Source organism: Coloeus monedula (assembly GCF_965178545.1).
Source record: "Coloeus monedula genome assembly, chromosome: 1".
NCBI classification, from domain to species: Eukaryota; Metazoa; Chordata; class Aves; order Passeriformes; family Corvidae; genus Coloeus; species Coloeus monedula.
The window spans coordinates 3,631,365-3,655,350 of NC_138781.1; positions in this window are offsets into that span (position 1 = coordinate 3,631,365).

Sequence of the window (23,986 nt, forward strand, 5' to 3'; positions counted from 1 at the left end):
AATCACTCAACAAATACATAATAATGGAGCTTGGATAGACCTGGAAGGAGGTCTAAAAACTGAAATTGCTGCTGTTAATATTATAATTAGGATATATTTGCAAATACAACTGAAGCTGACTCCTCTCCTTCCTGTCTAGAATGCCACCTGGTTTAGGAACAAAATTGTCTTAGAGTGGGAAAGAAGGGAAAGAAATCAAAATCTGGTTTTGTTGGACATATGAACTGACCATGGATGCTGATACAAACTACTAAATTCTGAGTTCTTTGGGGCTCCTGTTGTATTTTTATAGAGGCCCTGTCATGGCCACCCCTGTGCTGGCAGTGCTCCCAGGTGCTTCAGGGCTGTCTCAAACCAAAGCAGAGGAGGTCAACGTAAGTTCTACATCTTGCTGTATCCATGGATCCACAAAGTTTCATCCAGCTGGATAAGAGGAAGGTGGTGATAGGCAGACAGCTACTGGAACCCAGTTTCTGATGATGACCACTACTCTGTTAAGAGCCATTGTGTCTATTTTGTATGGCACTGGTTGTTTCTCCAAGGGAAGCTGGCACTGGCACAGGAGATCCCCACATCCTGTTATCTTCCACAGCCCTTCCAGAGATGTTCAACCCTCTCTGTAATAAGGTTTTTATAAGGAAGGCCCCCTTGCTTTGTCCTAAAGGACATGAACCCACACTGCAGGTGGGCTGCCCTACCCAGTGCCAGGATGTGCAAATTTGGCTTTGGTTCCACTTAGAAAAAAGGTGAATTTCACTTGTCTCAGGTGGAAATGTTTGCTGCCAGCTCCAAATGTGGATACAAGGCAAAGTGACACCAAAGAGAATGCCTGCTGCTGTTTAAATCCCCAATTTAAACACACCCTGACTGTTTGCAAGCCCACAGTTAATGGGCTGATGTCAAGAGGTGATGATCAGTGTGCCTGCTCTGCTGAAGTTGCCTTGTTACTTATAATTTGTGTGTTTTAAACTTGAGACAGTATCAGTGAAGTTAAACACGTTGATTCAGTGGAATCTGGTACCCAGCAGAAATGTATCTCTTGGATGAAGCACTCCAAAAATAAATTAACAGCTTTTCTTTGACATTTCCTGCTGGCTAATAGCAAAATCCAAACAATAATATTCGGTTTTGTCAGAATGAAATAGCTGGCACCAGTGCAGCCTGAAAATGAATTTAAAAATGTTTTCCTTAGGATGAAAAATTCTAATTTTCAGCGACCTCATTCATACTTTTTAATGATAACTTGAATGAAAATCAGAATGTTGCAGCAAGCCCTACATACAAAATCTCTGTTTAGCTGGTGAATGTGAATGTATTTGAATGCCACAATGGAATAATCTGATTTTATTAGTCACTCTGTGGAGAATATGATAAATGCTGAAGTCTAGCCAAGTTCTGTTAGTGCTGATGGGCTTATCTGGGCTTAGTCTGATCAGTGTCTTAAATGTGCCAGAGAGATGCAAAGAATTCAAGGCTCTGACCTAATTTGGTCTATTCCACCTGGACTGCACTTGCACACGTTTGAGCTCAGGGAAAGATTTAACAATTTATCAGTGTGCCAATTAGAGATAGTTTTGCAATGTCTACTTCCATCACTTTGGACCAAAATGTTGTCAGATTTGCACAACTCTCAGCCTCGATTCAGCTCAGAGTGAAAATTCACAATCTGCTCCGGGGCCCAGATGCTTCCCTCTGCCTTTGGCACCGTGAATTCCTTCTCCGGCTTAAAATACTTCCCATGTTCCCACAGACTCTTGCAACTTGCTGAAAGTTTGTTGAAATCTGGATATCCCAGAAAGCTCAGGCAGACCTTAAATAATCCCCATTTAACTCAAGGAGCAGAATTCCATGAGCTCCAGGGCACTCCAGGGCTGGACTCAGTTGCCTGAACGGAGGCATCTGGTGGCACTACCCCACACGGGGACCTGCGGGTGCTTCCAGGGAGGTGACAGGATTTAGGAGAAGCAGCAGAGGCTCCTGAGGCTCGGCAGGATCCACCCACAGTGCCTGAGATTACAGTAGGTGCTAAACAGGGAGTTGAATAGGGCTGCACATTTCCACATTTTCCTGTTAAAACCCTTCTCCAAAGGTCTTTTCCCTCCCATCTCATCTTTTCTCTTTATTTGCTCATGAAGAGCTCGTGCAGCCAGATTTTCCTTTCTGCATCCCCTAAGAGTGAAATTTATTTTCAGAGCCTGTAACTGGATCTGGCTGGGAACAAAGATGTTTGGGAGTGAGTTTACACTGGAGAGTTTTTTCCAGGTTTGTTTTTGGGTTTGTCTTTCTTAAATTATCAGTAGGACCAAACCAAACCCCAGAATGAGGATATTTCGTGCTTAAAACTTGACCAAATCTGGTTTTCGCTCGTAACTGTGTGATTCATCTGTAATTCTCTGGAAGTGAAGAGCAAGTGAGGTGGCAGCTCTGCCACCTGTTCTGCCTCTACCAGCTCATTTCTCTTGTTTCTTTTATTTGTTGTGAGTGCTAATTAGAGGCAGAGAGACACTTCCAGTGGGTGATTAATTCTTCTCCCTCCCATTTTAGCATCAACTGAACCTCTCCTTGGAGAAAGCTGCCTCTTTCCATTGCCTGGGAAACTCATTTAGGCCAAAGTCTAAACTTAGGGAAGATAAATTTCCTCTAAGTGACTGGACCAGGGTTTTCCAGGGGTCATTGGCAGAGGAAGGAGTGAAACTTGTGCCTCCTGCAATCCAATGCACTTTATCAACCATTTCTGCTTGAAATCAGCCTAACTTGTACACAGAGCATGATCAAAATGCTTAGAAATATCTTTCCTATGGCAATTCTAGTCTGGAGAGTGAAAATTAGAAACATTGGGGATTTATTTATTTATGTATTTGGTTTTTTTTATGTATTTTTTAACATGCCAGGATCATCTAAAGGAAAAAAAGTCTGTGGCAAAATAAAGGGGAAATTCCATTCAGGAAAGGAGTCTGCCTCTATGTGGTATCAACATCTGGGTAAAAGAGAACTGATCGAATACCAGGCAATTTCAGTTCATTAATAATGTATGTGCACCCTCCAAAACACACTGTCATGGGAAAATTAGCAAATATGCCAACAAACTCATCAGGAGTGCTTCTGTAATTGAGTAAAGGATCCTGTTGTTCATCTGAAACACAAAACTGATTCAGAAAGAAACGTCACAGCCAGGCACTGAGGATGGTGTGATTAGCACATCTAAATGTGCACTCAGACTCATTTCTGGGCTGACTCTTTTGATTTAAACACTCCCAGTTATCCCCTCATTCCTCAAAGGTGACATTCACACCTTCTTAATCATGTCTGGTTAAGCAAGAGTCAATGCTAAGGTGATTAATCAAAGCTGTAAGACAGGAAAAGGGATCAATTTTATTACTTGCTGCAGTTCTGCCAGGCTGGCCCTACAGCCCAGCTCAGCTCTAATGGATATTGTCAAGTGTTGGATGTTGTCAGGTGTTGGATACTGGGATACCACAGTTGTCCCTTTTCAATTGTAGAATTCATTTCTCAAATTCCAAAGTGATTTACTTAGAGTTACAGAATCCCAGAAGGGTTTGGATTGGAAGGGACCTGAAAGATCCTTTAGTTCCACCCCCCTGCCATGGGCAGGGACACCTTCCACTATCCCAGGCTGCTCCAAGCCCCATCCAACCTGGCCTTGGACACTTCCAGGGATCCAGGGGCAGCCACAGCTTCTCTGGGCACCCTGTGCCAGGGCCTCCCCACCCTCACAGGGAAGAATTCCTTCCCAATATCTAAAGTAAACTTTCCCTTCTTCAGACCCATCACTCCACAGGAGTAAAATAAATGTCCCCAGCCATGACTCTGTTATGGGAAACCAGCCTCCAATACCTGGTGGGTTTTAAACTGATCAGCTCACTACCCTGTATTCCTCAGGGACCAGATTTGGGAATGATACCAGAAGGAGAGCCAGTGAAAGAGAGAACCTGGAGGGAGAAGGGTTCTGCTTCGTGTTTAAATTACTAATTAAATTCCTGCTACTACTTCAGGCTTAAATATCTAGAATCCTCAGATAAAATCATAGAATCACAGGCTCATTCATGTTGGAAAAGACCTCCAAGACCACCAAGTCCTTCCTGTTGGGATAAACCTCTCCCCAGTCCTATTGAGAGAGTTGCAGCACTGTAGGAAGTCTGTGAGCTACTCCTGAAGTTGTGTGGGAGATGTTGCCCTGAACTATTATAGATGCCTGGTGGGATTTTTGCAAACTGTCTTTGAAGCTCTGCAGAGGCTTCACACGGTCAGTAACCAAGATTTAATCACGTCCAGTCCAAATTCTCACCTCTTCTAAGCAAAAAAGACCTAATTGCAGTTCCTGGCCATCAAGCAAAGCATCCTGTCCAAATGAGAAACAGCAAATAGTCCTAAAAATGCCTTGTTAAGGTCAACTCTTTGGCTGCTGGAAATTAGCACAGCTTGATTATTACTTACATGCTTTGAGTGTCAAACACCAGCTGAGACCCTGTAGGTAGAAGCTCCTTGTTCTTCTGGCTTTTTCTGGGCTGTTAGAAATATGAGTGTCAAGCTGAGCAGAGTCTGCTAATGAAGGCATCTCTCTCTAGAGGGGGTGATGCCTTTCTGCTGAAAGAAATCTGTTCCTGTGCACAGAGAGAACCCTCCTTGTTGCTCCCTGATGTCCGGGTGAAATGGGTTCACCTGCCCCAGGGCCGGCAGCTTCCTGAGCCACTCGTGCATTTGCAAATGCTTCAGGTGGAGGGACAGCAATAAAATGCAGCCAGGAGCACTCGGGGGGAAGGAAATGAGCTGCTGCCACCCCTGCATGCTCTGCAATGAAGTGGGACATCTGGACAGATCTGTGTCCCCACTGAGGGGATGTTACAGTCCAGCCACTAATTCCCTGGGGAATTAATTTTTATCCTTTTTTTATGCTGGAATATACTGAGTCAGAATTAACAGAAGATTTTTTTCCTTCCCACAGCCCTTGGTCTTGTGTTATCTTCCCATTAACCTTATTTTTTCATGATCCCAACTCACCCTATGGAGAAAGAGCCAGAAATTTCCTGCTGCCAGTATCTGCAGCTCCAAACTCCCTCACCTCCTGCACATGGCAAATCTGAGCTCCTGACAGCATCACCCCTTGAAACCAAGATAGGACTCAGTCTTAATTTCCCAGCTCATCTTACTGATTGCATCTTAATTAATTAGATCAGTAAATCATCCCATTGGATGAAAAAAATGCCAACACATGCAACCGTGATGGTTTACAAGTCTTAACCCATCAGGGCAGCTAAAAACCCCGAATAACTGCTCTATCCACCTGAAATTGCCTCTCCCATCTTGCAACGACTTTGCAATCTGTTCCCTCTGCTCTGGGCTGGCATAGTGCACAGTTTGTCACCTGCTCTTGCAGTGTATTTGGGAAGAAATCAAATGTTTCATGGGCAAAGAACTAGTAATCATATTTCCTATTGATTGGAAAATGCTGGAGCAATATTCAATGGAAGGTGTCTGAAAGGAGTCCCCAGCTGGTGACCATCACAATTAATGTACCTCTGGGACCACAGTAATTAGGAGGTGCCACAAGACAACACAGCTCTGGGATCCAAATGGCTTCTGGTCAAATTCCATAAGGGGTCCTGTTTTGTCACTTGAGTGGAGAGAATTGGGAAGGGGTTATGTAATTAATTATCCCTTCTTCTCTCTCACCCCCACTCCCTGTGCTTGTATTGCAAATTCAAAGTGGGCCAAGAGAATGACTGGAGCTCTCATTTTTTATTGATTTATTTCATTTATGCTTAGTTTAGCATCCAAGGTTCTTACTGTATCATTGAAATATGATCCAGATTGCTTTTTTGTCCAAGGATTGATTACTTTTTGATGCATAGGACTGCTCTTCTGTGGGCCTTTGCAATCTTTGATTTGTGATTAGATTTGTGATCCAATATTGCAGATAATGAACCCCAGTGACACCATGGCTTGGCAGTGGCTGCAATTTTGTTAAAATTCTTCAAATCCTTCCCAGTTTTCCTGAGATGACTTCAGCCATGGATGTCACCTTTTGTTTTCATGCTGTCCTTCTGGAAAAAGAGAGGACCATAAAGCTTCCAACTCCAGTTTTCCAACCCTTTTCCACAGAAGTGCTTAGTTCCTTTTGAAATATATTTTTATTATCCTGTGTTTTACATCTGGCTTATAGTTTTGAGCTGCCACACTGAAGGGAACAAAGCCTAAAGAAGTGACCTGCTGTCTGTGGTTGCACAAATTTCTTCTGGCCTCTCCAAAACACACTCAGACCTTGACTCTTTCCTGTAGCATTCCCTGATAATCAGCATCAGTGTTCAAACATCTCAGAGGCTCAGATTTTGGCCCTGAAGAATTGCTTTACAGTTGCCTTAAAGCAGTTGTGAAATGGATTTTTGGTTGTTACAGCCTCAGAGGACTCTTTGGTCACCAGATCCAGCAGGTACATGAACAGCTTCCATTGGGTTTTCCCACTGCAAGGAGTTCCACACACCAGGCTCCCCTTCACCCTGGAGCTGTTGGGCTGCACACAGGAAAAACTCAGGGAATTTGACCCGTTAAGGCATCTTGAAAATTTATGACGCCTCAGTTACTTTATTTTCCATGGTTTCTGGTAATCTTGCACTCACAGAGGCCACAGAGAGGCTTTGCTGGCCCCATCCTCTCATGGTCTTTGTGGTGCATCTTTGCTTCAGAGCTTGGAGGGAATAACAGCAGTAGGTCTGTGGAGAAGCTGGGAAAACTTCCCTCAGCTCAGCAGCTTCCCCAAAATTCTGCTTTCTAGCAGACATCTCCAGGGAAGCAAGATTACTCTTGGTAACTCAGTGTGAAGAGGCTCTCAAGAAGTCCCAGGAAATGGTCTTTGAAGAGCTGGGAGCATCCAACAGCTGCAACAGAAAATGAGCACATTTAGCTTTGATGTGTTTTGATGCAGGACCAGTAATTTCATTTTTGGCATTATTATGGAAGCAAAACATGCATTAACAGGGGCATGATTTATTTTAAAAAGGAGAGCAAGAATGTTTACTGTCTTCCTGGTAATGCAATTGGGCTGTCCCACGATCATCTATCAGGCATGACAGCATCTCCCATTTCTATGCAGATTTGTTATCTAAGCAAATTTTCTGTAGGTGCAGAAGGGGAGGGGGTGTTCTTTCTTTCAGTGTACACCTATAATTTATTTAAATCAGAGCTTTCCTGCAGGGAAGTAAAAATAAAATCTTTGTTTCTGCTGCGTGACACAAGAAGAGTTTGCAAAGACAGTCTCGTTTCTTGTCTTCTGAGAGACAGCGTTGGCAGGGTGGGACCTTCTGTGCCCCTCTGAAATTACCACACACTGAGGCTTTGATCAGTAGAGCCAGAACCAGGGTTTAGAGGATTTTTCCCTGGGCCTAAATATTCACAAAGGCCGTTCCAGTTGCTGACATTCCGTTCTCTTGGGAGGGATGGTGAGGAGCAGGCAGAAGGCTGAGGGACCCTTTAGAATCACAGGAGCATGGAATCATTAGGGTTGGAAAGTCATGGAATCATTAGGGTTGGAAAAAACCTTTAAGATCATCGAGTCCAACCCTTAACCCAGCACTGCCATGTTCACCACTAAACCCTGTCCCCAAGTGCCACATCCATGTTTTTGAACACGTCCAGGGAAAATGACTCCACCACCTTCCTGAGCAGCCTGTTCCAATGCCTGACCACCTTTTCAGTGAAGAAATTTCTCCCTGTTTAAGAGCTGTCCTCACACCCTGCTCACTCAGCCTCAGTTACCAAGCTGAATTCCCATAAAGCCCAACAGGACTTCACTCATTTTCTCTCCCACTTTTCACTTTCCCAGCGTCTCTGCACAAAGCCATGGACTTAAATCCTTGTGCAAGTAGTGGCAAAATTCCCATTGACTTCAGCAGGGCCGGGATCTTAGATTGCCTGTAAATTCCCTTCTAATTAAATTAGTGGGCTGAACTGTTCTCAGTGGTGCATTGAGAAAGAAAAGTTCTTTCCACTGCAGGAAATGGCAAGTTCAGTCCTACGTCCTGCACTATTTATAGGGGACCCACATCCTCCATCCAGCCTTTAATGTTGGTGAACTTCCATGACTTCTTACCAATGGGAATCTCTTTCCACCTCAAGCTGCTGGAAAGGATTAGCCCATAATTAAATTTCTTCAGTGAAAGGCCATCTTCAGCATATGAAAAATCTGCCCTTTTGAGAACTGATCATTTCTCTGCTCAGTTACAGTGAACCTACAGACACTAAATCAGAATAATTACACAGTGATGCACATACTTCCATATCTTTTGCCAACAATGAGTGCATTAACAGGTTTAATTTTCTTCTGTAGCACCCAGTTTGGCCAGTTGATTTTATCTGGGAACCTTGCCCGTGTGTAAGACATTCTGCGTCTGTCAAACAAGAAATACCTACAAACAAACTCATCCCCCTCTGTTCTGCGTATCTGAGCTCATGAAGAGAACATATTCAGAGTGAGTATCCAGAAATCTGATGAAGAACACAAGAAGCCTGAGCCTTAACCATCCAAAACAGAGGAATTCCACAGATTTCTTCCTACCTTTTTTTCCCCCAGCAGATGAAATATTTATTGCTCAGCAATTGCAGAAAGAGAAAGTGTTTTGCATGTTTTGCATCCCTAACTCCTATTTCCCTTGGCACAGATTAAGAGGGCAGCAGAATTACCAGGCAGTTTTAATGAGCCAAGAGGTCATAATTTATAGATCTGCCTTGAGAGACACAGGCCTTGCCATCTGCGCTGCGCTTTGCTGGGTGTGAATCTTAGTTCAGGAAACCCCATTTCCCACTGCTTCAAGGCAAGCAATTTCCTTCTGCTACCTCGTGGCACCAGTTTCAGCCTGGCTCCTTCATCTGCTACTCTTGGGTGCTGCCTTCAGAGCACACCTGGAGGCTGCAGGTACAGAAAGAAACACCTCATCAGTCTCTGATGTGTGTGTGAATTTTCCATGTTCATTTGACAGAATCCGTTCTCTTCAACCTGGATGTAGAGATGTAGAGAATGACAGAACCACAGAATATCCTGGGTTGGAAGGGACCCACAAAAATCACTGAGTCCAGCTCAAGGCCCTGCACAGGACAGCCCCAATAATCCCACCCAGTGCCTGAGAGCACTGTCCAAACACTTGCTGAACTCTGGACACTGAGAGATATTCCCCTGAGCTCACTGAAAATGTAGTCAGCCTTGCTGGTTTCTGAGAAAAAAAAAGCAGGGGCAGCAAGCAAATGTTGCACTTCAGAAGGTTTAATTCTGTATCGGATATTGGTGGATAAAACACGTGTGCAGTGTAAAGGAGTTCAGGGTCTGTCTGTATCATCCATTTCAACTTTGCTCACCGGAGATGTCATCCCAGATGACATCTGGACAGAGTGGTCAGAAGTCTCACAGCAAATTTTTGACAGATTTCACAGATTATTCGGATTTGGAAGGGGCCCACAAGGATCATCAAGTCCAGCTCTTCATAGAATGGCCCATATGGGGGTGGAACCCCCGACCTTGGTGTCATCAGCACTGTGCTCTGACCAACTGACTGTGCTGATACCACTGCAATTTATTTGTGTGACAATGTGTTCCCGAGGTCCCACACACCAGCACTCAGCTGTGTGCCCCCAAAATCTCAGAATCATAGCATTGTTAGGGTCGGAGAAGACTCTAAAAATCAGCCAGTCCCGCCATTAGTCCAGCGACCACATGGTGGTCGCTGGACTAATGGCAGGACTGGCTGATTTTTAGGGTCTTCTAAACCCTAAAAACCCTGTCCCCAAGTGCCACACCCCACAGTTTTTGACCACCTCCAGGGATGGTCACTCCACCATTGCCCGGGGCAGCCTCTTTCAATGGCAGACCACCCTTTCAGTTAAGAATATTTTAATATCCAACCTCAACATCTCATGGCACAACCTCTCATTGTGTCACTTGTTATCTGGGAGCAGAAACCAATCCCCACCCGGCTATGCTTTGTAAACAATTTCTAAGGAAAATAACTGTTCTAATTCCCTCCTAAAGGAACATGAACACCCCATTCAGCTTCTTTAGAGCTGTGGCCTTTGCTGATGGCCAATGTTTGAAGAGCCAGTGGGAGCCAATTCACCTCAGGGTGGAACATGTTCCCAGTGGAATTGCCAGCAGAAACACAACTGTGCCAAGAAATGAGCCCGCCAGGCTTCTGCTCTGTGCGGACTCTGGGGCATCTGTGCACTGGGAGACTTGCTGGTATCTGATCCTGCTGGGAAAAAAAGCATGGAAAAAACAACAACCTCCATCGCAGGAGCTGTGTCCAGCCATACCATAACAAAAGTCCTCACTCTGAGGTAAGGATTCACTCTCCATCAGGTGACTTGGTAGCTCTGAAAAGCCCAGACTGCCCCTGGCTCAGCCATTCCCAGGCAGTCCATGGGCAGGTTTCCATCCCACAGGATGGAATACATCTTTCCCATTCCCACACATTGTCTGGTGCAAGGGAAAGCTGTGCTGGCATCAGGCATGGAGGTGACTTGTTCATCATTTCTCCTGAAGCACTCACAGAGCAGAAGAAACCCACTGGGTGCCACGCTATGTTATCCCAATTAAAATGTGGGGTTGTTTTCCCCAAAAGGAATTGCAAACCCCAAGGTGTACCCTCTCTTTCTCTTTAGCACTGGAGGGAGATGATGCTCTATAACCAATCTGCTCCTTTAAAAAAAGTTTTCTATGGGCTCTGTGGGTTCCTTGGAATGTTTTCTGTATTCTGTATTTATTTTTCATTCCTGCCTGCAGCTTCAGTTGGAGATAATTGCTCTTTCTTTGTCATCATGCAAGGTGAGCTGGCTCCCCTGTGTGCTTGAGGACCTTCAAAACCTTCCCAGCTATTCCAGGAGCAAGACAGAATGCATTGCAAAATAGTTACTTGCCACCCCCAGCAGAATTTGAGCACAGGAAATATAAAATGATAAATTATTCAACCCCTAGGTAGGCCAATTAAAGGGGGAAAAAACCCAACTCAGCAGCAAAGACTGTGCTGTTATAGCAGGGAAAGGATTTATTGAAAAAAAAGGACTTTGGTGTCATCTAATTTTTGGAAATTAACAGTTGCAGTGGGACTGGCTTCGAACAATGTCCCTTCTTTTTGAAAGGAAACTTTGGTCTCCCTAGAATTGCATCTTGCATGTGGCAGTGTGAGGGAGCGGTGGGGGAATCATCCTGCCTTGCTCCCAGCCAAGATTTGCTCATCAGCTGGAGATCCTGGTGCCAGTCAGTGTCAGCTCCAGAACAGCTAAGAGACATCCCTTGATCCTATGGATAAATGCACCCCAGGAATGGGCTGAGTTAATTGGGTTTTGGAAGTTAACTCCAAAATGTTGGTTTGAGAAACTTGTGATGCAGGTGATTAAAATGTGAGTAGAAACAGGAGATGAAGCTTCTGGTTTGCCATCAGAGAGGTTAATATTATACTCTCCCTTCACTGAGAGAGTGGGTAAGCTTTGGAACAGACTCCTCAGGGAAGTGGTGCAGTCACCATCTCTGGAAGTGTTGAAAAAACCAAGTGGATGTGGCACTTTGTAATTTGGTTTAGTGGGCACTGTGGAATTAGGTCAAAGGCTGGACTCGATCATCCTGGAGGTCTCTGCCAACCTTAATGCTCCTGGGATTCTCTGAGTGGCTTAGCCATTTCCCTGTAAGCTGCCTTCCAAAATCTGAGCAGTGAAATGGGCCCTTATTTCCCATCTGAGAAGCAAAGCACAAAGGCCAGCCCTGATAAGAATTGCTGGAGTTCTGCACATCCCAGGAAAGAGAAGGATCCCTCCAAAGGCTGGGGCTGCTTTGGATCGAGGGCCACAGCTGGGGCCCATCCCCTCATCCCTGGACAAACACCACATCAGCACTTGCGGGGGGGTGTTGCTGTGCACAATGAAGAATCCATCACTGCATTCCAGGCAGAGCATCCAATAAATGGGAAAACATTCTGCACTCGTAAAACCCAGTGATAACTAAAACACAAAGCGACTGAGGCTGAAGCAGCTCTACTCCAGCCCTATAAAACGAGGAGTCACACAGAGATTTGGAAAAAGCCTTTTGTTCCCCCAACCAAGTGTTGTCTCAAGCAGTAAATCTCAAAGCCAGGAAGCCTGGGGGCACTGCCTTGGGAGCTGTAAGTTCAGCTGTGATAACCCAGAAAAGGGCACGGCTCTGAGTTAATGCAGACAGGCTCCTGCATTACACACTGCCTCGTCATCCCTCAGACAGTCAGGGGGCAGAGCAATCACATTCACATTTGTCTTGCCAGTCACCAGAGGTGTCAGTGCTCCAGCTGCTGACCCGATCCTTCCAGTGTCCATTGCATCACTGCCCTCTGGCTCCCAGCTGCTCCATATAAAAGTCATTACTGGACTGCAGAGATACTCTGGCTTTTCCTTTTTAGGCAAGAACAAACAAACAAATAATATATTCAGCTTTGCCTGCGTGGTCTCTTTGTGGTTTTAAAGAGGAAGGGGAATGGTGTGGACTTTTTTTCCCAGTCCCTGCCATGAAGTGTTTCACTCGCTTTTCCCAAAGTGCTTGTGACTTGAGGCAAGACCAAAAAAAACCCAAAACTATTAAAAAGTGCTAATCTTTCAGCCAGTCCATCTGATAGACACATGAAAGAGGGACATGTCTTTATTTGTCATCCAGTAGGGCCAACATTGCAATCCCTAGTGTAGAATTGATCTGTTTTGCAAGTACTGGCAGGACAACAGAGAAACTTTTTAAAGCCTGTGGCTTAGTTTACAAGAATAAATGCAAAACATATCAGAAAGGTATGAAAAGGGATCTGGAATTTTCCTGCTGTTTTGCAGAGAAAGGTCACAACAGTGTTCTTGTGGTCTGATTCTGTTTTTGCCTCAGGGCTTTACAGCAGCAACGCCTTGGAGTGTCCCAAATCTTGAACTTCCATGTTAATTCTTTTCAGAAATAACACAAAGAGCCTCCCACCATTTTCTTCACTGGACACCAGGGCTCTCAATGAAGGCCTGAAATACACTAAATATTTGAGACCTCTGAAACACCCCAGAGCAGCTGTGGCTGTCCCATTCCTGGAAGTGTCTAAGGCCAGGTTGGACAGGGCTTGGAGCAGCCTGGGATAGTGGAAGGTGTCCCTGCCCATGGAAGGGGTGGGACTGGATGATCTTTAAGGTCCCTTCCAACCCAAACCACTCTGTGATTCTATGATTCAAACAAGAACGGGAGGCCTTAAACTACCACAGTTTTTCACATCTGGCCTAATTACACTCTCAGTTTTCCCAGTGTCCCCACAAAGGTGTATGAAAGATTACCTTGGTGAAGTGACCTGATGGCAACACATCCTCCTGATAGTCTGGCATTGCACGTGCAGCATCCTTGTATTGCCAAATTCTTGAGGAATTCCACCCACTGCCTTGATCATTATGCCTAATGGGACTTATCCATTCATATTAACAGGAGCCACTTGTGACTTTAAAATCCAAATTTTGCCATCTAAGCAAAGGAAAAGATGTTTAAGTCCCACCATGGGAGACCTGGACCACAAAGATGAATTATCCAATCCTTCCCAATTCACAGAACAGCACTTCTGGTCTCTCAAGCTGATTGCAAATATTTGAAATAACTAATTTGTCTCCTCAAATGAGTTATGATGTACATTTCTCACCCACATTTTTTTAAAGATGCTATTTAATTTCTTCGAACAGGCAAAAGAGGAACTGTTGAAACAAAAGGGGACGCAGCAAAGTTTGCTGAGAAAGTTTTCCCAATGCAAATTGCCACAGCACAGAAATTAATCTGGCCCACAGTTCACACCTACTGTTTGTGAAATGTTTTAAAACCATTCCCACTAAATCAGTATGATAAATGCATTTAAAGCTTGAATGAATAATTCTGAGGAATAGCAAGCGCCTTGTTTTTAATTATGACACTGTCACTAGGGAGCCTGAAGGCTCCTATGCAAATGAACTTCTTCATCATCTGCTCCACACCTGTCTGAGTGTTTGTCTTTACCTCCCAGGAGACAGTGGTAGTAAACAGGAGGTATTTTGAATTTCTCCTTTCCTAAGGGATAAACTGCCTTCTGTTTACCACACAATGCTGGGCTCAGGAACATAAACAACCAGGCAGGGCAGACAGTGCACAGGATCTTGCTGGTGGGTCAAATCCCAGGAATATCAATACAGGCAGAGCCCAGATCTTCAAAGGGACTTGACTCCTACTGATAGAATTTGAATATGGGGACCCAGGACATTGTTGCAAATTGATGTTTCACTCCCACACTCATAAGTCACAAGAGAAAATTTGATTTAAGGTCTTACCGAACGTAAGTCTTTTGAAAATGTTACCACTCAGAGACATGACTTATCTCAGCTAAACAGCCTTTAAAAATGATCACAGTCTGGCTCCATGCCTGGAACCAAAATGAAAGGCAATCTCTTGGCCTGGGAAGAGCCAGACAAGCCTTGCAAGGTTAATTTTCAGCCATTTTCATCTGCTGTGTAAAGAGAAGATAAGGGAAAGACAGGAATCAGGACTAATAACAACCTGCTGTTACTTGAAGCTTCTAATCTTCCTATTAGGTAAATTAATTTTTATATAGGATGATACATAAGAAAAGCATTAATGTTTAACTACACTTAGTGCTTTGCTGCTGAGGGCAATGCCAAAGCAGATGTTTTTGTTGGTGACTGTGGTTTTAACTGTGCACATCTCGGACAAGGAATATCTGAGGGATGTAAGGGACACAGAACAGCCTTGCTGTTAGAAAAAGGAAAAGAACTGGACTTCTGGGGGTACATCCACAGTGCTTGAGGTCACCTGAGTTTACTTGGACAGTGCTTTAGGAGCACCTCAAGTATTTGGGGTGTGATCTGCCCACGTGGTGGCAAATCCCATTTAATTTTGTCTGCTGCTGAAGTCCTTTGCCATTTTGCCCCTTTTACAGCTGGCAGAGATGCCCAGTTATTCTGCAGTGGTTAGACCTGAGCAGTCCACTGCCAAAATGGGTGGGAGGCAGCAGTGGACAGACAGACAATGCTGTTTTTCCATTGCTGGGACTGGAAACCAGCACCATGGGAGAAGTGCTCCTGGAACAGCACCTACCTGGCATGAGAACTACGGTAAATAAAGAGTAACTTTGAGGGAGGCACTGGAATAAAAAGAAATGAATGGATGGATTAGTCTGGGAAAGAGAGGCTGAGGGAGCTGGGGGTGTTAAGCCTGGAGAAGAGGAGGCTCAGGGGTGACCTTGTCACACTCTACAACTCCCTGACAGGAGACTGTAGCCACAGGAGGGTTGGTCTCTTCTCCCAGGTTACCAGCAACAGGACAAGAGAACATCATCTTAAAACTGTGCTAGGAGACATTTAGGTTGGACATTAGGAAGAATTTCTTCACAGAAAGGGTCATTAGACATTGGAATGGGCTGCCCAGGGATGTGGTGGAGTCACTGTCCCTGGAGGTGTTTAAGGAAAGACTGGACGTGGCACTCAGTGCCATGGTCTGGGTGACAAGGTGGTGTTGGGTCACAGGTTGGACTCGGTGATTGCAAAAGCCATTTCCAACCTTGCTGATTCTGTGATTCTATCTGCAGCAAGGCTGAGCAGGGCTTTGCAAGGCTTTGGGGTTCCTCTCTTTACCTGCAATTTCCAGATACAGGCTGCCCATTCCATGTTTACCCACCACAACGTGGGCTCTGGAATAGAGAAAGATTTGTTAACAGGCAGGAGAGTGACACCAGAGAGCACAGCCACATCACTGGGACATCTGGATTGGGATGGGAGTCCAGGAGAGCCCTTGCTTATCCTTTCTGGGCCAGGCCAGGAGCTGCATCACTGAGGGGCAGCTCTAGGAGACCTGGGAATATTCCAAAAGAGGGGCAAGCAAGATTCCCTGGCCACACAGATCCACGAGCAGCCCCAAGATTCCATCATTTGGGGAGGCAGGAGGACAAACTCAGAGGCACCACTCCCTGAGAGATGCCTGTGTTCAGTCAGATGAATTCCTGCTCAAGAGTAGAGAGTTTTTTTTTGCTGGAAGCAAAGCAGATGCTCAGCCCAGCCAGGCCATTACTCTGTGATTTTTATTTCCATGTGTCTCATTTCCAGCTCTCTTGTGCCTGTCAGTGATGGATGCTGTGACAAAAAACTCCTCAATCCTGCAGATAACTGAAAGCACACAGGGACGTAATCCTCTTCCTTTATTCTAGTAAATCTCTATTGTTCAGGTAAACCATCTGGTCATTATCCCATATCCACACTTAGGCCCTGGAGGAATAAATCCAAGTCAGGATAATCCACTGCTGAGCTGACAATGAGGGGTGACACGTGGTAAAATTAATTTTTTTTTATAGTTAGAAACATTAAAAAGCCATTCAGCGAAATGAAGTTGTTATCACAAATAAATTACAGTTCAGCAGGAAAGAATTACTTTGAAAACCGATTGGCTGTAAAATTAATAATGTTTTGGGGAACATGCCTGCTCTTGGCACTTCCCTGAAGTGTCAGCCCGTGGCAGTGCTCACACCAGCCCCAGATAGCTGTCCACACCCCACCTTCCAGGAATGATGTGCTAAGTCTTGCTCCCGGGTATCTGGCACGAATTCCCAAACACTGGAAGAAATGTGGGATCTGGGCAGAGTTCCACAGGAGACATTTGTCCATGTGGATGGCTGGCAAAACGCCCACGTGCCTCTTCCACCCTCAAAACAGGGAGAAGCAGACCTTGGAAAAGGTATTTCCACATCAGCTCTCTCCATTTTGATGTATGGTCACACAGACAGGAGGAGAGGAGGATTTTGTTTACCCAAAGGTGAATTTTAGCTTGAGAATCTGGAGTTTGAGTGGAAGTGCTGTCTCTGAAGCAGCTGCCAGTAACTTGAGCAGTAGTGGCCACATCTCCCAGGTGCCAAGTGACCTTATATAAACAATTCCAGCAGCACATAAGAGCCAGGACAACCTCCTTCACATGGAGAGCTGGGGGAAGCTATCCCAGAATCTGTCTGCTGTTGGTATAGGATGTGTCTTCATGCAAGGAAAGCCCAGTTTTCTTACACAGACCCTGGAATCCTTGGGCTTCCATGAGTTGATCCAAGTGTGTTGTGTGTGCACAGGGTTTGTTTTTTTTTTCCTCCTGTTCCATCAGAATGTGCCCATTTAGGATAATGTGAGCAGAATTTTTGCATGAAGATTTCTTTTCATGATGAACTCTCGTTTCTCAGCACTTGAGAGTGGCTGTGGGGTCAGGACAGGATGGACACAACCAACATCCTGCCCCAGCTTCAACATCAATAACTCCTCTCAGAAGTTTGGTTGCTTCCAGTTTCCTTCTTTGTCCCTCTGTCAGCTTCATCCTCCTGCCCATCCCATTAAGCAGGACTGATTTCCACTAAACACTCCCCAGTGGTCTTGCTGATGTCAGAAAATCCAGTTCCTAGTCCAGATTGCACGGATACAGCAGCTAAAGACCACGGTTATGGTGTCATTAAAAAAGTGCAGAGAAGGAATGTGTCCTAACGAGGCTCTTTGGAATACATGTAACTGTGTCAGTCGATTCTCTTTCAGCAAATATCAAGCCATAAAAATGTCACAGAAGGTTATATATATATTCAAGGAAGAAACAGTAACAACCCTCTGAGTTCACAAATCCTCTCCTCCACAATAAAAGTCTCATCTGTAGTAATCACTCATTTTTAAAGTTGTTCAAATCTAAAATTGACTTGAAGCTATTTCTTGTTTCTTCAGTTTCAGAACCAACTGCAAGAGATTTATCTACTTCCAAATTGTCTTTGCAAACTGTCAGTACCAAAAGGCAATTAAGCTGGAGCTCAGTGAGATACGATGAAATAAAAATTAATTAGAAAACGCATGTTCCAAAAAAATCCCCAGACTTTTCTGGCAAAAATACATCTGTCTTTAAATTCAGATGTGCTGCAGGGATAGAGCTGAGCTGTTTGACTCCACTTGTGATATTCTCATCAAACCCATGACACCAGATGAGACAAGGCCAAGTTTACAATTCTTATTTCAGTATTCCAGTGTATCCTGGAATTCCAGGGTTTCCTTTAAGTCCAGGTTATAGCTCAGACTCGCAGCAACATCTGGAGCCGATGTGCATCTTCTCAGCTTTTAAAAGGCCACAGCCCCCTGTGGCTCCAGTTGTGTATAAGAAAACCAAAGCTGAGCAGGTTTTCCCAATACTTTTTAAATAAATCTTCATCTCCCCGAGCTGCCATGTTGCGTGGTGACTGTGCACATGCTGTGTGTGACTACATACACACATTTTTAAGCTGTTGGTGCCATTTCATAAATCCCAATCCAGACTATTTTAGGTGCTGACAACACTTGAAATGTGTTTTTCCCATTTTCTTCGATGATTTTGGGTCCAGCCTTCCCAGCAGGCATCTCTTGTCTTGAAAAGGTGAACAGTGTGAAATTATGAGAGCGCACACACAGGTGTAAGAGGGAAGCAGGGAAGGCAGCATGATGCATCACTGGAGTGGGTTAGACTGGACTGTATTCCTAAGGACACTGGTGTTTTCTCTGTGTTGCTTCACGCTCACCCTAATTGCTGATCCAGGCAGCTCTGGAGGCGGCTGGAGCGAGGATCTGCCTTTGGATGTGCGTGCAATGGAAAATTACCTCAGCAAAATGAGTTGTCACAGAGCAGTGGGGTGCTGGTGTCAAGCTGGAGCCAACTGCTGTCCCTGCTCACTCGTGCTCACCTCCCTCCTGGTGTTTTCCTTCTCCCTGTTCCAGTGCCAAGGCAGAGGGAGGGAATCTTTCCTTAGGGCTGCAGTGGGACCTGGAGGGGCACACTCTGCTGATGCAGATGGAAAAGTGGCTGTCAAGGCTGACATCACACATTGTTCTTGTATTGTTCCCAACAAACACAGCTCATTCATGTGAAACCCCCAGTGCTGATCTTCCCAAGAGGCAGCTGCTCCAGTGGGACTGGAGGGATTCACGCAAGGATAAACCCCCTGGGACCACTTAACAGTAGAGTGGTGAAATGGCACTGGCTGCTCTCTCTGTTCCAGGGCTGTAACTGTTCATTTTCCATGTGTTACCTGGTCCCTCGAGCCTTGCACATTTAGAGCCAGAGGCAAGACAGGCTGTTGGCAGGGACAGGGGCTGGGATTCCATGGAGTGCTGGGCTTTCAGCAGAGTGCTTGGATTGCTCATTTGTAAAGGCTGGTGCTAATGCCAGGCAGCTTTGGATCTATTTGTGCCCTTCCCTGAAGTGAGCAGCTGCTGTGGCATCCCTCACTCAACCCCTCATTCTGCACGAATCCCAGACAGACCCTACATCCCAATCAATCCTGGCTGCTCTGCTCACACTTTCTGGAGCTCTTGGTTCCTTTCCCCCTTGGATTTATTGGCTCTGTGGTCTCTCAGGTGTAAAACCCCTGACCACTGCCTCGTGCTTCCCTCCAGACACACCATGGCTCACACTTTGCCTTTCAGTTGATGGGCCTGTGTCTTCTGTGTGCTCCCATTCACACTCAGTGGATTTTAGGGGTTTTTTTTTCCTACCTTATCCTTGATACAAAAATCACTAGTGATTTAAGCACCTCAAATCCAGCCCATAAAGAGATCAGACTCCTTGCTCTGAAGTTACATTGGTTCAATTCCCCTTGCATGAAAAATCTTGGCGTCTTTGTGAGGGGGCTTTGGTCTGTGGATCTGCCCACATGTATATTGTATATCATGTCCATATTGTTCACCACACAGGAGCTGGTATGAGGGGAGAATAGGGAGGTTCCAGAGCTGCTGGATTATCACGGACACAGTTGTTGGGACCCACACTCCAGTCCTCTGCAATCAACAGAATTACACAAAGGATATGAAATGGCCCTGTTTATTCCCATATTCAGAAGTATGTTTGTAGGGGAAAGCATCAAATTGTGGCAGCAGCTGCAGCCAGATGTGCTGTCCCAGTTCCCTGACCCATGCACAGAATATCTTGGGTTCAGTTGTCCTTGGTTTCCTCTCTCTCTGCAGACTGGCTGGAAGGGCTGATGTGGGCAAGGAGTGAAGAATATTTGCTGTGACCACCAGCAAACCACGTGGCAAGAGGAAACACTGATGAAAATCTGCTACCTGCATGGACACAACCACGATAGATGGTTCCTCTCTGGGAACCCCATCAAGCAGGTCCATGCTGGGTCTTTGTGCCGGAAATTTATCTAAAACCTCTCAGTCTCTGGCTCAGACCTGTGTATCCTGTTGCTGCTTGCACCTAAGCTGCATCCACAGGTGATGGGAGGATCCCAGGGTCATTGCTGGAGGTGCTTTACGTGAGCTGGGCCATTTTTCTTGGCATTCCATGTATCACAGAATCACAGAAACATTACGGCTGGAAAAGACCTCTAAGATCACTGAGTCCAAATGTTAACCCAGCACTGCAAGTCCACCACTAATCCATGTCCCCAAGTGCCACAAAGCTTTTGAACACTTCTACGGATGGCAATTCCACCAGTTTCCCAGGAAATGTTCCGATGCCTGACTTCCCTTCCAGTGAAGAATTTTTCCTTAGATCCAATCTAAACCTCCTCTGGTGCAGCTCGAGGCCATTTCCTCCTGTTTTGTCCTCGTATTTATGTTGACTCTATAAAATCTGTTCCCTTCTCACGGGCAATGTGTATCAGACTATTTGTGTTTAGGATGCTGTCCTCAGGCTGGAAAGGCATTGTGGAAATGCTCCCTTTGGAGCAGGAATGCTGCAGAGCCTTTTCCATCTGTGCTGTGTTTGCTGAGGAGGCTGAGCTCATATGTTACCCTGCATTAAAAGCAAGAGCCTCCCTGTAGCTGCACCATCGCTGTCTCACTGCCACGGAGCAGGTGAGAGGCAAACACACTGTGGGCAGCCTGTGGTCTGACAGAGACCATCTGTGTGACTGCTGACACGGAATTTAAGCACTTTTTGCACCGTTCCCAAGTTTTGATGCAAGAGGGAACACGCAGGAGATGCTGAGAAGCTCTAAGGCAGCACGGTCAGGGGGCTCTGCCAGCACGTGCGCTCTGGGTGAGACATTTGCTCCTTGTGTGCTGAGGGTTTATTGTGAAAGTTACCTTTGTGGCTTCCTGGAATGCTCTGTCTCTCCATGGACCAGTTATTTTTAATGAACTGTCAGCATTTGGCACAGCAAGCCAATGGAGGATTAATAAAAACCTGGTGCACAAGCTGGTTTGTAGAACTCTGCTAAACATCAAACCTCAGGAATGGGCGATACAAAATAAAGCCACTCCCAGGGTGGGCTGCTTTCAACTACAAAGCCAAGCATGAAACACCGGGCTGTCTGCAGGTTCTGTGTTTGTTTAAAATCCAGCTTTTAAAACCTCTCTACTCAGAGGCCATTTCCCCTCTGATATCCCTCCTGGGATAAGGGATAGATCAGATTCTTAAAACTCGGTGGCAGATGGAGCAGTGGAGGTGTTCCTGACACTCTTACAACCAATAAATGCCTGTAGAGTATCTACCAACAGTACCTGCTGGCTCCTGTGCTGTTCTCCTTCCCTTTCCATGGGAGCAAGGGATGGGCACAGTCTTGCTGCATAAGCACTGCTCTGCAGAGCCTTTCCCAGGTGATATCAGGCCCTCAAATTGAAGATTTCCATCCCGCAAGCTGCTCAAAGGCCTGCCAGCATGAAGAGAGGAGGGACTTTGGTCCTGTTGTGTGTTTAGGGCAGGCGGGAGGCTGGTGACAGATCAGGTGCCTGCACATATTTTTATTTGCTTTTCAGACTCGTGTCAAGGAAATTCTTCCAGCACCCCTGGGGAGTTTGATGTGCCAGTGACATTGTGGCACCCATATAAATGCCAAACATTCCCTTTCACCTTTCCAGAGCAATCACAGCCTTACCCCAGCACGTCTCTAGGGATTAATGACTGTCAGATTTGCAAGAGAGCAGAAAAATCCATGAGTTACTGATGGGACTCACACAAGGTTGCAGAAAGAGACTTCAGAGCAACAAGGAAGGCAACTCTGTCCCCACTGTGTCCAAAGCCTTGGGGCCGTGCCCATTCCCTGGGGAGCCTGGGCACTGGCCAGCACCCTCTGGGGGAAGAACCTTTTCCTAAAATCCAGCCTGACCCTGCCCTGAGGGAGAGTTTGGCGAGAGGAGCACCCAGGTGAGACCAAGCTGCTCTCAGTGTGTGAGTGCTGTGTTCTCTGCCTGCTCTGCCCCCTGTGAGCAGCCTGTACATGTCCATGTGTGAATTCCTGCAGTATCCCTGTGTCTGGGTGTGTTCCCGCGGGGAATACAGGCTCAGCCTCACTGCAGGCAGGATCTGCAGCTGTGTCAGCCTCACCTCTGCCAGGTGACTGGATTTGCCATTTCCCAGCAATTAGCACAGCAGCTCATGTCTTCCTGAAAACCCACATGCAGTCTGGTCTCTGCAGAATGGCTTTTTGTTGGCTTGCGATATTTTCATTCATTTTACTCTTCTCCTTCTTGCTTTCTTCCTGCAGTCCCTGTGGTATTTGCCTGGCAGTGTTGCTCTGTGCACAACTGGTGGTGAGACACAGTCCCCTTCCTGTTCTTCCAGACAAATCCCACTGGGCTGTTGTGCAGGAAAACTCAATTCACCGCTTTCTTCCTATAGTACTCCTGTAGTATTGCCAGCCTGCCAGAGTTAAAGGCAACTAAGTTCTCCCTGACAGCTACTATTTTTGATATAAAGGCCCTCACTTGCACATGCTACTTACACCAAATTGCATAAACTCAGCCCCAAAGTGACTTACAAGCTATGATGAAAACTTAATCACAAGAACAAACTGCAGCTTTAAAACCCTGTGATTTAAATCGACTGTAAGTAGGATTTTAATCTAACAGTCTACCATTTGAGGCTGAACAGTGCAGTAATTGCAGTCGTACACAGAATACAACAAAAGCACCAGGGGAAAGAAAAAAAACAAACAAAAGCCATGACAACAATGCCAGAAAAAGTAATTAGCACATCAGCTCAGGCACTCTGAGCTGTTGGGCACTTCTGAAGCAACATAAGCTCGCTGTGCTTAACAGAGATAAAACAGGGAAGAACAAAAACCAAACCAGTATCGGAATAAGAAGCACCAATGCTCTTGACCCCACCAGAGAAGCTGTTGATTCCTCATCCCTGGAAGTGTCCAAGGCCAGGCTGGACAGGGCTTGGAGCACCCTGGGATAGTGGAAGGTGTCCCTGCCCGTGGAAGGGGGTGGGAATGGATGATCTTTAGGGCCCCTTCCAACCCAAACCTTTCTAGGACTGCTTTTGTTCACACTACAGTCATTTTAATTACACCAGAAATTTTATATTTCCAGAAACAACCCCTTGCTCGGGGCATAAGCTTAAAATTGGCTTTCCACTGTACTTATGTCAAGAAATGCTTGAGACTTTTGCTTGAAAATATTAAAGCTCCTGATTTCCTTGATTGCTGACAAAGATGCACCAGATCATACAGACTGCTCAATTCATGCTGTGTGTCCTCTAGGCCCAGCACCAAGAGTCAAACAGAACCTTTTCATTCCCCAGGAGATGTTATCTGTGCAGGATATGACAGGAGGAAAGCCTCCAGTACAGCCAGGTCTGAAGAGGAGAGTTTGAATGGCAGGCTGTCATAGGTTAGCAAGCATAGTCCCGGAAGGGATGTCCTTGCTAAGGGGTGCTTACAGTTTCCTCTGGGACCTGACAGAACCTATCAGCTGGCCAGTTTGAATATGGACAATTCTCTAAGCCACTTAAAGTTGTGAACACCTCTGTGATCCACATTTAAGAATAGACAAACTCCCCCTCCAAGCTCTCTCTCGTTTCCGGCGCTGGCACAGGTGGCTGCGGGCCCCGTGTGGGGGCCAGCGGGCCCGGCCAGGCCCTGCTTGGGCCAGGCCGGGCCGGGCCACGGCCATCCTGGAGCCATGGACCTGTTCCAGCCATGGAACCCCCCCACTGCCTTGCCGTGGGCAGCCGGAGCGGCTCGGCTCTCCCCCCTCTCCACTGCGA